Source organism: Erinaceus europaeus, chromosome 2 (genome assembly GCF_950295315.1).
Source record: "Erinaceus europaeus chromosome 2, mEriEur2.1, whole genome shotgun sequence".
Lineage (NCBI taxonomy): Eukaryota > Metazoa > Chordata > Mammalia > Eulipotyphla > Erinaceidae > Erinaceus > Erinaceus europaeus.
This window is the reverse complement of record NC_080163.1, coordinates 127,442,894-127,459,489: the sequence shown is the minus strand read 5'-3', so window position 1 is coordinate 127,459,489 and position 16,596 is coordinate 127,442,894. Positions and strand designations below refer to the sequence as shown.

Below are 16,596 nucleotides of genomic sequence, written 5' to 3'. Positions count from 1 at the left end.
AAAGAAGCTGAGGCAAGGGAAATCAGACTAACAGAAGCAGAAAACAGAATTAGTCAGACAGAGGATGAGTTAGAGAAAACTAAGAAAGAGGTGAAAGAGCTTAAAAAGAGATTGAGAGACACTGAAAACAACAACAGAGACATATGGGATGATCTCAAAAGAAGTAACATTCGTATAATTGGCCTGCCTGAGGAAGAAAGAGAGGAAGGGGAAGCAAACATTCTAGAGGAAATAATACAAGAAAACTTCCCAGACCTGAATAACAGAAAGGATATCAAGGTGCAAGAGGCCCAGAGAGTGCCAAACAGAATCAACCCAGACCTGAAAACACCAAGACACATCATAGTCACAATGAGAAGAAGTAAGGATAAAGAAAGGATCCTAAAGGCTGCAAGAGAGAAACAAAAAGTCACATACAGGGGAAAACCCATAAGACTTTCTGCAGATTTCTCAACTCAAACTCTAAAAGCCAGAAGGGAGTGGCAAGATATCTATCGAGCCCTGAATGAAAAAGGGTTTCAACCAAGGATAATATAACCTGCTAGACTTTCATTCAAGCTAGATGGAGGGATCAAAACCTTCTTAGACAAACAACAGTTAAAGGAGGCAACTATCATGAAGCCGGCCCTGAAAGAGGTACTAAAAGACCTCTTATAAACAAGAACATCACTATAATACTTGTAATATATCAGAGTAAACAAATTGTTTTTTAGAACAATGGCACGACAATACATTAAATCCATAATATCAATAAATGTCAATGGCTTAAACTCACCCATCAAAAGGCACAGGGTGGGGGGATGGATCAGAAAACATAACCCAACCATATGCTGCTTGCAAGAATCTCATCTGTCACAACAAGATAAACACAGACTTAAAGTGAAAGGATGGAAAACTATCATACAGGCTAACGGTCCACAAAAAAGGGCAGGAACAGCCATTCTCATCTCAGACACGATAGATTTTAAATTAAATAAAGTAATAAAAGATAGGCAAGGACATTACATAATGATTAGAGGATCAATCAGCCAAGAAGACTTAACAATTATTAACATCTATGCACCCAACGAGGGACCATCTAAATACATTAAACACCTATTGAAAGAATTTCAAAAATACATCAATAGTAATACAGTAATAGTGGGAGACTTCAATACCCCACTCTCACACTTAGACAGATCAACAAAGCAGAGAACCAATAAAGATACAAGAGAATTGAATGAAGAGATTGACAGACTAGACCTCTTGGACATTTTCAGACTCCTCCACCCCAAAAAACTGGAATACACCTTCTTTTTAAATCCACACAACACATACTCAAGGATAGACCACATGTTAGGCCACAAAGACAGCATCAATAAATTCAAGAGCATTGAAATCATCCCAAGTATCTTCTCAGACCACAGTGGAGTAAAACTAACTTTTAACAACAAACGGAAAATTATTAAAAGACATAGAATTTGGAAACTAAACAACATGCTCCTTAAGAACCACTGGGTCAGAGACTCACTCAAACAGGAAATTAAAATGTTCCTGGAAACTAATGAAAATGAAGACACAACCTATCAAAATATTTGGGACACAGCGAAAGCAGTACTGAGAGGGAAACTTATAGCCATACAATCACATATTAAACACCAAGAAGAAGCCCAAATGAACGACCTTACTACACACCTCAAGGACTTAGAGGAAGAGGAACAAAGGAACCCTAAAGCAACCAGAAGGACAGAAATCACTAAAGTTAGAGCAGAAATAAACAACATCGAAAATAAAAGAACCATACAAAAGATCAATAAAGCCAAATGTTGGTTCTTTGAAAGATTAAACAAAATTGACAAACCCCTAGCCAGACTCACCAAACAAAAAAGAGAGAAGACTCAAATTAATAGAATTGTAAACGATGCAGGAGATATAACAACTGACACCACAGAAATCCAGAGAATTCTGCGAAACTTCTATAAAGAACTATATGCCACCAAGCTAGAGAATCTGGAAGAAATGGAACAATTCCTAGAAACCTATGCACTTCCAAAACTGAACCAAGAAGAACTACAAAATCTAAATGCACCAATCACAGACAAAGAAATTGAAATCGTTATTAAGAATCTCCCCAACAACAAAAGTCCTGGACCAGATGGCTTCACAAATGAATTCTACAAAACTTTCAGGAAACAGTTAATACCCATACTTCTTAAGCTATTCCATAAGATTGAAGAAACAGGAATACTCCCTTCCACCTTTTATGAAGCCAACATCACCCTGATACTAAAAGCTGATAGGGACAGAACAAAAAAGGAAAACTACAGACCAATATCTCTGATGAACATAGATGCCAAAATATTAAACAAGATCCTGGCCAACCGGATACAGCAACACATCAAAAAGATTGTTCATCATGACCAAGTGGGATTCATCACAGGAATGCAAGGCTGGTTCAACATCCATAAATCAATCAATGTCATTCATCACATCAATAAAAGCAAAGCCAAAAACCACATGATTATCTCAATAGATGCAGAGAAAGACTTTGACAAAATCCAACACCCATTCATGCTCAAAACTCTACAGAAAATGGGAATAGATGGGAAATTCCTCAAGATAGTGGAGTCTATATATAGCAAACCTACAGCCAACATCATACTCAATGGAGAGAAGTTGAAAGCATTCCCCCTCAGATCGGGGACCAGACAGGGCTGTCCACTGTCACCATTACTCTTCAACATAATATTGGAAGTTCTTGCCCTAGCAATCAGGCAAGAGAAAGAAATCAAAGGGATACAGATTGGAAGGGAAGAAGTCAAGCTCTCACTATTTGCAGATGATATGATAGTATACATAGAAAGACCTAAAGAATCCAGTAGAAAATTACTGGAAGTTGTTAGGCAATATAGCAAGGTATCAGGCTACAAAATCAATGTACAAAAATCAGTGGCATTTCTTTATGCAAACACTAAATCTGAAGAAGAAGACATCCAGAAATCACTCCCATTTACTGTTTCAGCAAAATCAATCAAATACCTAGGAATAAAGTTGACCAAAGAAGTGAAAGACTTGTATACTGAAAACTATGAGTCGCTACTCAAGGAGATAGAAACTGATACCAAGAAATGGAAAGATATCCCATGCTCATGGATTGGAAGAATAAATATCATCAAAATGAATATTCTCCCCAGAGCCATATACAAATTTAATGCAATACCCATCAAAGTTCCACCAAGCTTCTTTAAGAGAATAGAACAAACACTACAATCATTTATCTGGAACATGAAAACACCTAGAATTGCCAAGACCATCTTAAGGAAAAGAAACAGAAATGGAGGCATCATACTCCCAGACTTTAAACTATATTATAAAGCCATCATCATCAAAAAAGCATGGTACTGGAACAAAAATAGGCATACAGACCAGTGGAACAGAATTGAAAGCCCAGAAGTAAATCCCAACACCTATGGGCATCTAATCTTTGATAAGGGGGCCCAAAGGATTAAATGGAAAAAGGAGGCTCTCTTCAATAAATGGTGCTGGGAAAACTGGGTTGAAACATGCAGAAGAATGAAATTGAACCACTTTATCTCACCAGAAACAAAAATCAATTCCAAATGGATCAAAGACCTAGATGTCAGACCAGAAACAATCAAATACTTAGAGGAAAACATTGGTAAAACAGTTTCCCACCTACACCTCAAGGACATCTTTGATGAATGTAACCCAATTGCAAGGAAGACTAAAGCAGAAACAAACCAATGGGACTACATCAAATTGAAAAGCTTCTGCACATCCAAAGAAACTATTAAACAAACAGAGAGACCCCTCACAGAATGGGAGAAGATCTTCACATGCCAGACATCAGACAAGAAACTAATCACCAAAATATATAAAGAGCTCAGCAAACTTAGCACCAAAAAAGCAAATGACCCCATCCAAAAATGGGCAGAGGATATGAACAAAACATTCACCACAGAGGAGATCCAAAAGGCTAACAAACATATGAAAAACTGCTCTAGGTCACTGATTATCAGAGAAATGCAAATCAAGACAACACTAAGATACCATCTCACTCCTGTAAGAATGGCATACATCAAAAAGGACAGCAGCAACAAATGCTGGAGAAGATGTGGGGACAGAGGAACCCTTTTACATTGCTGGTGGGAATGTAAATTGGTCCAGCCTCTGTGAAGAACAGTCTGGAAAACTCTCAGAAGGCTAGACATGGACCTCCCATGTGACCCAATAATTCCTCTCCTGGGGTTATACCCCAAGGACTCCATAACAGCCAACCAAAAAGAGGTGTGTACTCCTATGTTCATATCAGCACAATTCATAATAGCTAAAACCTGGAAGGAACCCAGGTGCCCAACACCAGATGAGTGGCTGAGAAAGCTGTGGTATATATACACAATGGAATACTATGCAGCTATCAAGAACAATGAACCCACCTTCTCTGACCCATCTTGGACAGAGCTAGAAGGAATTATGTTAAGTGAGCTAAGTCAGAAAGATAAAGATGAGTATGGGATGATCCCACTCATCAACAGAAGCTGACTAAGAAGAACTGAAAGGGAAACTAAAAGCAGGACCTGATCAAATTGTAAGTAGGGCATCAAAGTAAAAACCCAGTGGTGAGGGGTAGGCATGTAGCTTCCTGGGCCAGTGGGGGGTGGGAGTGGGTGGGAGGGATGGGTCACAGTCCTTTGGTGGTGGGAATGGTGTTTATGTACACTCCTAGCAAAATGTAGACATATAAATCAGTAGCTAATTAATATGAGAGGGGGAAATCAATTGTATGTCTCAAAGTTTCTCAAAAGACAAACTGAATCTTTTTAATATATAGGCTATGTATTTGATATGCGGACTCTCTCAAAAGCCTAGACCAAGTAGATTAGAAGCTTCCAATAGCACAGCTATATACAAGATACTAGGTACTGTCCAGCAAACCATAACAAAGGGACTTTTCAAAGTTAACCCAATTAACAAATAATGTGATGATAATATTAACTATTGATTGTCTTTTTGAACCCTAAGACAGCAGGAACCTCACATCTTCCCTATAGAGCCCCTACTTCCCCCAGTCCTGGAATCCTTGGATAGGGCCCACTTTCCCGTATGCATCTCCCAATCCAAACCAAATAACATTGCATCTGCCGATCACAACCTAACCAAAGCAACGATTGCTACCTCAACATGCTTCACCTCAGAATGTATCCAGAGACTTGACGTGTGGAATGACAACCCTTCAGCTTCATTACTCGGGTGAGACCTTTCCTTTCATAGTACACTCTAATTTCATCTCAGGTAGTTCACTTTCTAACAAAGTCCCATAACCTAGATATACACCAGTTTCTGTGAGAGAGAGCTTATGTGCACACATATCCATAAACTACTGCAAAATATATACCTGAAAGCAGGACTACACTAGAGTTTGCAGTGAGTACCTCCCTAATACTTCCTCTCCACTATTCCAAGCTTGGGATCCATGATTGCTCAACAAATTGTTTGGCTTCATATGTTAACTCTCTTTTCAATCACCAGGTTCCAGATGCCACCAGGATGCTGGCTAGGCTTCCCTGGATTGAAGACCCCACCAATGTGTCCTGGAGCTCAGCTTCCCCAGAGTCACACCCTACTAGGGAAAGAGAGAGGCAGACTGGGGGTATGGACCGACCAGTCAATGCCCATGTTCAGCGGGGAAGCAATTACAGAAGCCAGACCTTCTACCTTCTGCAACCCTCAACAACCCTGGGTCCATGCTCCCAGAGAGATAGAGAATGGGAAAGCTACCATGGGAGGGGGTGGGTTATGGGGATTGGGTGTTGGGAATTGTGTGGAGTTGTACCCCTCCTACCTTATGCTTTTGTTCACTAATCCTTTCTTAAATAAAAAATTTAAAAAAAAAAAAGTTGTGTGTTAACATACTACCTTGGAAATTGTCCTGTATGGAATGAGTCACTATACAGGATTTATGGAGAGTGATACTGTTATTCAAGTCATTTCCATTCACTTCTATTATGGTCCCTATTTAAAGCCTCTGTAGAAAAGACCATTTATCTCAAGGAAAAAATTTGTCAGAGCAGCGCTTTCTTTATAGAAATGCACTGTTTCGTTTTGACAGCAATCTAGTAAGAGATAAACATGTCTCCTCAACAAATTCAAGGAATTAGGGCCTGAGGGATATACATTCTCTAAGAATCTCCTTACATTAAAAAAAAAATGTTCACTGAAAAACCCCACTGGATTGATGAATAAACACTGACTGTTCCATAATTCTCAGTATTAATTTCTGCCCAGGAATTGGGAAAAGATTAGCTAATAAGCCAAGTCAACTAAAAGACAGAATTCCCCTTTCTTGAACAACAATCTTCTGCAGTATAATCTTAGGATGCATTTACCCACTTCACACCTTGGCAGTCAGTTCCTCAAAAATAGTTCTTCACAAGGAGATAACTCAAATTCTACCATTCCACAGAGTGATCTATTCCTGGAGTCTTCTTTCTGTGATATTTTGCCAAAAATTAAGCTTTTAATATAGGATGACTTTATATGCAAACAAACATTAAATCTTTTTAGCATAGAAAATGTTTTGTTTGTTTCTTCCTACAAAGCTATATTTAGTGAGTATATGCATATGTGAATACATATTAACATAAACATGTATAAATAAATACATTTACAAACATACATATGAGGGCTTATAGGAAATATGAGTCAATTGTAACCTTGTAGGGACTTATCAAGGACTGATGAGTATGTGGTAGACCTTGGAGAAAAGAAATCTGCTTAGAATCATGAATGTACTTCATCATTCCAGAGGAATTTGAAATGAGCCATTCTCTTCAAGAAAAGATCTCTCCCTAAAAATAATCCAAATTATCTTTGCAGAAATTCTCTGTGAAACAAGTGCCATCTGCAATTTGCACTATGATTTAACACAGCTCCCCTCTCAGTGTAATGGAGGTGTAAGGGACAGCACCCCCAAAACAAGACATCTCCTCAAAATTGAATAGCACTCAGATTTTTTTTTTGATTTTTTTTTTTAGCACAATCCTATTCGGACAATGCTACTACATGGAACAAAATGACTAATAATAATACTAAAAGTGTCAAGTACAATACTGAAACATGTCAGTATTTTTTCATTCAACCATGTCAGCAGCAAATCCAATCTGAAATATGCTGACAATAGTGAAGCTATAAAAACCAATATACTTGATGAGCCAGCTGCCCAATAAATTATATATGTGTACATATACATTTGTATGTATGTCCTCCAGAAGTAGAAGGGCTGGGTGATGGGACCCTAGGATGGCTCTTCACATTACAGAGTCAGTTAGTTCATGTTTAACATTCAGTCTGCTTCAAATGAGGATCAAACTTAATATGTAGTGACGAGACAGGTACCCAAAAGTGATCAAGGTATCCCAAGGAGGTCATGGCATGTTTTATCAGATCCTGAGATGCTACTGCAGCTGGAAATCAGGACTAACATTATCCACAGTCTCCTCAACTCTATGGAAAAGATGATGGCTCTAGTCTACAATGGAAACCATATCATTTTGTTATTCTGAAATACTTACTGTAATAAAGCGTTACAATTTTAAAGATATCCACAAAGGTTTATATTTTCTGTAGTTGTTCACTAGAGAAAAAAAAACATGAGTGATGAAAAAAATAGAAATTCCCTGATATAATATACTTTAGATATTATTCACTAAGATGTTGGTATAGGTAGTTGTGTATGTGCATGTATGTACATATGCCTTCAGTGGATAAGTGCTCATCTAAACATAGACAAATGCCTCACTTGTCACCTCTTACTTCTCTCCCTTAAAACCTCTCAATTAACTCTCAGATCAGAGAAACCAGGACACGAGTGCCTTCTCCTCCTGTGTCTTCCAGTCATGGGACGCAAGTGTCTCTCTGGATACCTCTGGGAAGATCAGATACAAGTGAGTTCTTCTGTCACTCCCTATTACCAACAGAATACTGCTTGCCAATGACAGAAACCACTTTGCCCTCAGAGGCCCTGGAGTGAGTTTCTTTATTTCATGAGGAAGCATGTTTTTATATGTTTTAGGTTACTCAGACGTCAGAAAATATTTACAGCTTTCAATGTCATGAAAACCAAGCTTATGAAACATATGACAATTTGATGTGATTATATTTTTAACTGTTTGTTTTTTTCCTTTCTTATTTTTTATAATTTTTATTTATAAAAAGGAAAAACTGACAAGAACCATAGGATAAGAGCAGTACAACTCCACACAATTCCCACTACCAGAACTCTGTATCCCATCCCTTCCCCTGACAGCTTTCCTATTCTTTATCCCTCTTCCCATTGGGACTCAAGGTCATTATGGGGTGCAGAAGGTGGAAGATCTGGCTTCTGTAATTGCTTCCCCGCTGAACATGGGCATTGGCAGGTAGATCCATACTCCCAGCCTGCCTCTCTCTTTCCCTAGTGGGGCAGGAATCTGGGGAAGCGGGGCTCTAGGACACAATGGTGCAGTCATCTGCCCAGGTAAGTCTGGTTGGCATCATGTTAGCATCTGGAACCTCGTGGCTGAAAGAAGAGTTAATATATAAAGCCAAACAAATTGTTGACTAGTAATGAACCTGAAGGCTGGATTAGTGCAGGTGAAGAGTTGGGGTCTCCATTTTGTAGATAGTTAGTAGTCCTGTTTTAGTTATATTCCAAGGGGCCCATGACTGTATTAGTGTTTTGTTTTTGTTTTCGAGCCTGACCTCTGATATGCAGGTGGACCCAAGTTATTGTCTGGTGAGATGACAATAACAAAGGACCAGAAAGCTGGATCAGGGAAAAGAGTAGCTCCAAATATGGGGAAGGTGTATAAATACTGTTGACTGTAAATGCCACCCAATGTACCAAACTATGGTGGCCAACTCAAGGAGGTAAAATGGCAAAATTACATTGTCTTTGTGCATGTTCATGTTTTCCAAAAAAATTAATAAGTATAAATTAACTTATTAAAAAAGTGGTATAGATGATATATAATTGTCTATGTTCTTAAGACTATTTGTTACTATGTTAGTTTTAATGTTTTGGTAGGAAAAGATGTAATGAAGAATAAAGTTTGAACACTGGCATTAGCAAAAGTCAAAAGGGATATATATATGTAAGTTTTTTTCCTAATTTTATTGGAGGGCCAGTGGCTTATAGCACAGATGTCTACATATGGACACAATTTCCCCACTCCATGTAACAGATACCTACAATATATTCTCACCCACATCCTAGACCCCAAGTTTCCCCCACTCCAAACTTCCCCCCAAACTTCCCCCACTATACATGATCTTCATTCTCTCCAATACCCAGTTATATATACATACATTCCCTTCTTCCATTCCTATCGAAGACTGCCTTGCATTGATGCAAAGGGAATAGTTAAACCTTCTCCTCACTTGTTACTAGCTTGGGTACAAGTCACTGAGAGATGTATCTACTCTCTGGGGAAGTCTCACTGTTGGGAGATGTTAAATAAACTTCAGGGGAAAGTACCTTTTAAAAAATAAATATATAAGCTATAAGAAAGTTTTTTTCTTTTTTTTTTTTCTATCAAAACATGCACCCTAGCTTTACAAGAAAGAAACCTGATTGTGGAATATCTTACCCAGCATATAACATTTACTGAATTAAATGTTTTATATACATGATCTTCATTCTCTCCATTACCCAGTTATATATATATACATTCCCCTATTTAGGCTTGAAGAAAAAGGTTCATTCATTAAAGATAGATCCAGAGATCAAAAGACAGTTTTGTCTGACAGTAAATTCTTTGAGCCGTGATGCCATATATGTGTGTGCTACTTGTGCATATATGATTAGAAGGAAACAAAACAAAAATACAAGCTATCTCAGTACCATTTAAGCAGGTGTTGTTTCATTTCTTTTCCCCCAGCCGCTGTTTTAGCAGTTAAGGCTACTGCAGTAACTATAACTTGAAGAACACTTATTTGCTTGGAACATCCATTTCCAAGGATAGTTTCAGTATGTCTCAAAATCTATTTCTGGATCATGTCATATATTATTTTCTAACCCTCCATCAATGCCTCATTATTTTTCTAACTTAAGCTTTATAATTTAATATCTTGCAGGATTATTCAATGCCCACTGTTCTTCATTTTAATAAGTTATTGCTTATTATCAGTCAACAAATATTGTAAAGAACATTTTCTTACATATTTCTTTGGGAATTGGAAGCATATTTCTGGGTTAAAGGATATATGCACACTTAAAATGTGTGTACTTAAAAGCAGTGGCATTTCTTTATGCAACAACTAAATCTGAAGAAGAAGACATCCAGAAATCACTCCCATTCACTGTTTCAGCAAACTCAATCAAATACCTAGGAATAAAGTTAACCAAAGAAGTGAAAGACTTGTATGCTGAAAACTATGAGTCTCTACTCAAGGAAATAGAAAATGATACCAAGAAATGGAAAGATATCCCATGCTCACGGATTGGAAGAATAAATATCATCAAAATGAATATTCTCCCCAGAGCCATATACAAATTTAATGCAATACCCATCAAAGTTCCACCAAGCTTCTTTAAGAGAATAGAACAAACACTACAATCATTTATCTGGAACATGAAAACACCTAGAATTGCCAAGACCATCTTAAGGAAAAGAAACAGAAATGGAGGCATCATACTCCCAGACTTTAAACTATATTATAAAGCCATCATCATCAAAACAGCATGGTACTGGAACAAAAATAGGCACAAAGACCAGTGGAACAGAAGTAAAGCCAAGAAATAAATCCCCACACCTATGGACATCTAATCTTTGATAAGGGGGCCCAAAGGATTAAATGGAAAAAGGAGGCTCTCTTCAATAAATGGTGCTGGGAAAACTGGGTTGTAACATGCAGAAGAATGAAATTGAACCACTTTACCTCACCAGAAACAAAAATCAACTCCAAATGGATCAAAGACCTAGATGTTAGACCAGAAACAATCAAATACTTAGAGGAAAACATTGGTAAAACAGTTTCCCACCTACACCTCAGGGACATCTTTAAGGAATCAAACCCAATTGCAAGGAAGACTAAAGCAGAAACAAACCAATGGGACTACATCAAATTGAAAAGCTTCTGCACATACAAAGAAACTATTAAACAAACAAAGAGACCCCTCACAGAATGGGAGAAGATCTTCACATGCCATACATCAGACAAGAGACTAATCACCAAAATATATAAAGAGCTCAGCAAACTTAGCACCAAAAAAGCAAATGACCCCATCCAAAAATGGGCAGAGGATATGAACAAAACATTCACCTCAGAGGAGATCCAAAAGGCTAACAAACATATGAAAAACTGCTCTAGGTCACTGATTGTCAGAGAAATGCAAATTAAGACAACACTAAGATACCACCTCACTCCTGTAAGAATGGCATACATCAAAAAGGACAGCAGCAACAAATGCTGGAGACATTGTGGGGACAGAGGAACCCTTTTACACTGCTGGTAGGAATGTAAATTGGTGCAGCCTCTGTGAAGAACAGTCTGGAAAACTCTCAGAAGGCTAGACATGGACCTTCCATATGATCCAGTAATTCCTCTCCTGGGGTTATACCCCAAGGACTCCATAACACCCAACCAAAAAGAGGTGTGTACTCCTATGTTCATATCAGCACAATTCATAATAGCTAAAAACTGGAAGCAACCCAGTTGCCCAACATCAGATGAGTGGCTGAGAAAGCTGTGGTATATATACACAATGGAATACTATGCAGCTATCAGAACAATGAACCCACCTTCTCTGACCCATCTTGGACAGAGCTAGAAGGAATTATGTTAAGTGAGCTAAGTCAGAAAGATAAAGATGAGTATGGGATGATCCCACTCATCAACAGAAGTTGAGTAAGAAGATCTGAAAGGGAAACCAAAAGCAGGACCTGACCAAATTGTAAGTAGGGCACCAAAGTAAAAACCCTGTGGTGAGGAGTAGACATGCAGTTTCCTAGGCCAGTGGGGGGTGGGAGTGTGTGGGAGGGATGGGTCATAGTCTTTTGGTGGTGGGAATGGTGTTTATGTACACTCCTAGTAAAATGTAGTCATATAAATCACTAGTTAATTAATATGAGAGGGGGAAAATTAATTGTATGTTTCGAAGTTTTTCAAAACACAAACTGAATCTTTTCAATATATAGGCTGTGTAATTGATATGCAGATTCTCTCAAAAGCCTAGACCAAGTAGATCAGAAGCAACCAATAGCACAGCTATATACAAGATACTGGGTACTGTACAGCAAACCCTAACAAAAGGACTTTTCAAAATTAACCCAATTACCAAATAATGTGATAACATTAACTATCGATTGTCTTTTTGAACCCTAAGACAGCAGGAACCTCACATTTCCACTATAGAGCCTCTACTTCCCCCAGTCCTGGAACCCTTGGATAGGGCCCACTTTCCCGTATGCCTCTCCCAATCCATATCAAATAATATTGCATCTGCTGATCACAACCTAACCAACACAAAGATTGCCACCTCAACATGCTTCACTTCAGACTGTGTCCAGAGAGTTCACGTGTGGAAAGACAACCCTTCAACTTCATTACTCGGGTGAGACCTTTCCTTTCATAGTATACTCTAATTTCATCTCAGGTGGTTCACTTTCTAACAAAGTCCCAAAACCTAGATATACACCAGTTTCTGTGAGAGAGAGCATATGTTCACACGTATCCATAAACTACTGCAAAATATATACCTGAAAGCAGAAGTGCACTAGAGTTTACAGTGAGTACCCCCCTAACATTTCCTCTCCACTATTCCAAGTTTTGGGTCCATGATTGCTCAACAATTTGTTTGGCTTCGTATGTTAACTCTCTTTTCAGTCACCAGGTTCCAGATGCCATCAGGATGCCGGCCAGGCTTCCCTAGACTGAAGACCCCACCAATGTGTCCTGGAGCTCTGCTTCCCCAGAGTCACACCCTACTAGGGAAAGAGAGAGGCAGACTGGGAGTATGCACCGACCAGTCAACGCCCATGTTCAGCGGGAAAGCAATTACAGAAGCCAGACCTTCTACCTTCTGCAACCCACAATGACCCTGGGTCCATGCTCCCAGAGGGATAGAGAATGGGAAAGCTATCAGGGGAGGGGGTGGGAAATGGAGATTGGGTGGTGGGAATTGTATGGAATTGTACCCCTCCTACCCTATGGTTTTGTTAATTAATCCTTTCTTAAATAAAAAAAAATGTGTGTACTTTTGCCATGCAAGTTTCTAAAAAGATTCATTATTCTGTTCTTTGTCCATTTTAATATAAACATTTATATTTTTATTATTTCCTAAAGCTCATCTTTATGGCTAGTATATTATTTTGATTATCAAAATAGTATCAATTTTTCAATAATGCCACAGTTTTTTTTTTCTTAATAATACATATGTTGGGCATCAACCTTATCCAACTTTTAAATTAGCATTCTGCTTAGCTCTGTCACCAAGATTTCAAATAGCTTTTATTATTATTTTTTCTATAAAAGTGATGTTGCAGTGACAAAGAAATAGCTCACTTGGTTAGTATGCTGTTTTGTTATCTGTGTGGCATAGATTCCAGTACAGTCCTCAGTGCTATGATCTCACATTTTCTCTCTCTCTCTGCCTCTATATCTCTATTTAAAAAGTTCTTTTGGAAACTAAGAAGATATTATCAATTATATTGAGTAGAAATTGATTTATTTATATTCCATAATTTGAAATGCTACCTTTAAAATATACAGAACTCTTATATGTATCCTGCCAACTCAGAGTTCTATAATTCATTTTTCCATTCCTGCAACATTGTCATATTTTAAGGAATATATTCTTATATCAAATAAATTAGGACTGTAATATTTTCCTCTGTCTGCAAACTAGTATTTTATTTTAATTTATTGGCTCTTCTGTATATTATTTCTTTCACATTATCTTTGAATTCAACTTTCCATTTAAATAATCACTAAGGATATTGATTGAAATTTTCCAGAATGCATAGTTTAATTTGGAGAAATGTTGGTATCTTTTGAATCTTTCCATATAGGCATTTGGAATATTTGTTCAAGGCTGTTTTTTAAACAATTAGTAGTAAAATTTCTCCTACATTTCTTGTTAACTTTATCTAAGAGTATTTAAAATTTCACATTTTAATTGTTAATGCCACTATATATCCACCATATGTTTTTAGTTTTTTACTAATGTCCTGACAATTATTTTATTAATTAATTGATTAATTTTACCAGGATTATCACTAGGACTCTGTATGACTCCATCACTATTGGTAGCCCTTTCCATCCATCCATCCATACATACATCCATCCTTCCTTCCTTCCTTCCTTCCTTCCTTCCTTCCTTCCTTCCTTCCTCCCACCCTCCCTCCCTTCCTTCCTTCTTTCCTTCCTTCTTTTCTTGTTTCCTTTTTGCTATAGTGATAGAAAGGAGAGAAAGGTAGAGAGAAATAAAAAGAAGATACCACAGCACCATGTCACCACTTATGAAACTGCACCCCTTCAGTATCCATGATAACAAATATGCTCTACCAGATGGACCATCTGCTGCCTCCTCAGTCAGTAATTTTAAAATACATATAACATAGAGGAAGGTAGCAGAAAGAGTATGGAATTCGTTTGGTGCCAAATATGTTGACCCTAACTACATTTGTGAAATTCAGAAAACTGTAGTACCTTGTCTATAAAGTACTATATTAAAGTCACATTTCTGTCACATACAATAAATCCATACATAATAAAGTAACAGTAGTGACTTATAGTTTTATAGGAATTAGGGCATTTCTATTTCTTGGTGACGTCTAAGTGTCCTTCATCTATTCTTAGAATGTAGATGACTTTAGAATATAGGCAATAGTGTGCTCAGGTGATAGTTTTGCTAGGGTAGCATATTCAATTAGGATAAGTTAGTAGCCAATAAATAGCCTCCACCTTCCAGCAACTTAAAACATACTGTTATTTCTTGATTACACAACAGTATAAAGCAGGTGTTTTTGGCTAGCTGTGTGTCTTGTGTAGTTGCCCTCCAAGAGGAAACTTAGGGTCTTAGTTAGGTATCTTACTCCTCTGAGTCCTTAGAGCCATCTCATTTATCTCATTTCTGACATCAGATAGGACAGAGAGGTCTTGGAGAAAACACAGAGGACATTTCTGTGTGACAAGACAGAAAAGATTTTTCATCTCTCCCTTCCTCCCATTGGCTGAACATGGTCACATGGCACATCTAACTATAGAGGATGCTGGGAAATGTAATCTAGTAGGTACCCAAGAGGGAGAGGACTAGGATTTATTGAGCATCTAGCAGTCTTTGCCATAGGAACTATTTGGGGAAAGAGGAGAGGTCACTTATGTCCATGTGGTTACTATTTGGGGAAAGGAGAGAGCACTTGTGCCCATGTGGTTAGACTGAAAATAGGCCAGGAAAATGGAGATGATTGCTTTGTAAGCAAGTCCCTTTCTCCTTTGTCCAGCCTTCTACCTTTTTTTGCCCCATGGACTAGGTGACTTAGGAACTCTTATTTTTAGCAAAACTAGCTCCTAGCATGCCTTTGTTTGGATCGTTCAGTTATGTAATAAGAGGTTGGATAACCGAAGGAGTAACATTTGTTTTGTAGCCCTAATATATATATATATATATGAAATTGTCCCTGCCACCTTCTACATAAGACCTCTGGGCTCTCTTAGCAGCATTTGAAATAAAGCCTTCATTTTCTGGACAATCTGATAATTCCTGGCTCTTCTGACTTCCTCCACCTCTGCCACTCCACTTTTATCAGTAATTCCTCCCTCATAAATTCTGTTTCATCTCAATCTGGAGAAAGAGAGAGAGAGAGAGAGAGAGAACGAATACAAGTGGTCTGGGAAAAGCACTGGACTCTCAAGCATGAGGTCCTGAATTTGATTTCTGGCAGCACATGTACCAGAGTGATGTCTCGTTCTCTCTCTCCTCTCCTTTCCTCTGTTATTCCCATTATAAAATGATGAGTACCACTCAAATGGGAAGTTTTACAAATGGTGGAGCAGTGCCCCCACCTTAACCTTTTCTGTCTTTTATACTCCATCTGGAAAAAAGAAAAAGTGTACTTGGAGCATTGGAGTCTTGGCGTTACTCTCAATCGCACCCTGTCATTCTCAAAAAAACTGCAGCAAAGGTGGGCGCGAGGAATCACATCATTGCAAGACTGGCCAGCTCCTCATGGGGCGCGAGCACTTCCACACTATGATCATCATCTCTGGCATTATGCTATTCCACTGCAGAATACTGTGCCCCAGTATGGTTCCGTAGCCCCCATGTCCACTTGGTCGATTCCAAATTATATTCCTCCATGAGCATAATTTCTGGAACCATCCGTTCCACCCCGGTTCCATGGCTGCCAGTTCTTAGCAACATCGCCCCACCAGAAATTCGTCGGGATGCGGCATCATCTAAGTTCATTTCCCACGTCTACACTCGACCGGACCTGCCAATATACACGGATATCTTCGCCCACCCTGTCCAACGCTTGACGTCTCATCACCCAATCTGGTCCCCTACGCCTACACTGAACTTCTCTGTTCCAGACTCTTGGAAACAGAGTTGGCAGT

General features: G+C 38.4%; 1 protein-coding gene across 1 annotated transcript in view; it reads right to left on the bottom strand.

The window, feature by feature from the left end:
- MAF (MAF bZIP transcription factor) overlaps positions 1-16,596 on the bottom strand; it is a 453,850-nt gene that overhangs the window by 286,979 nt on the left and 150,275 nt on the right. The gene's annotated exons all lie outside the window — the stretch shown is intronic.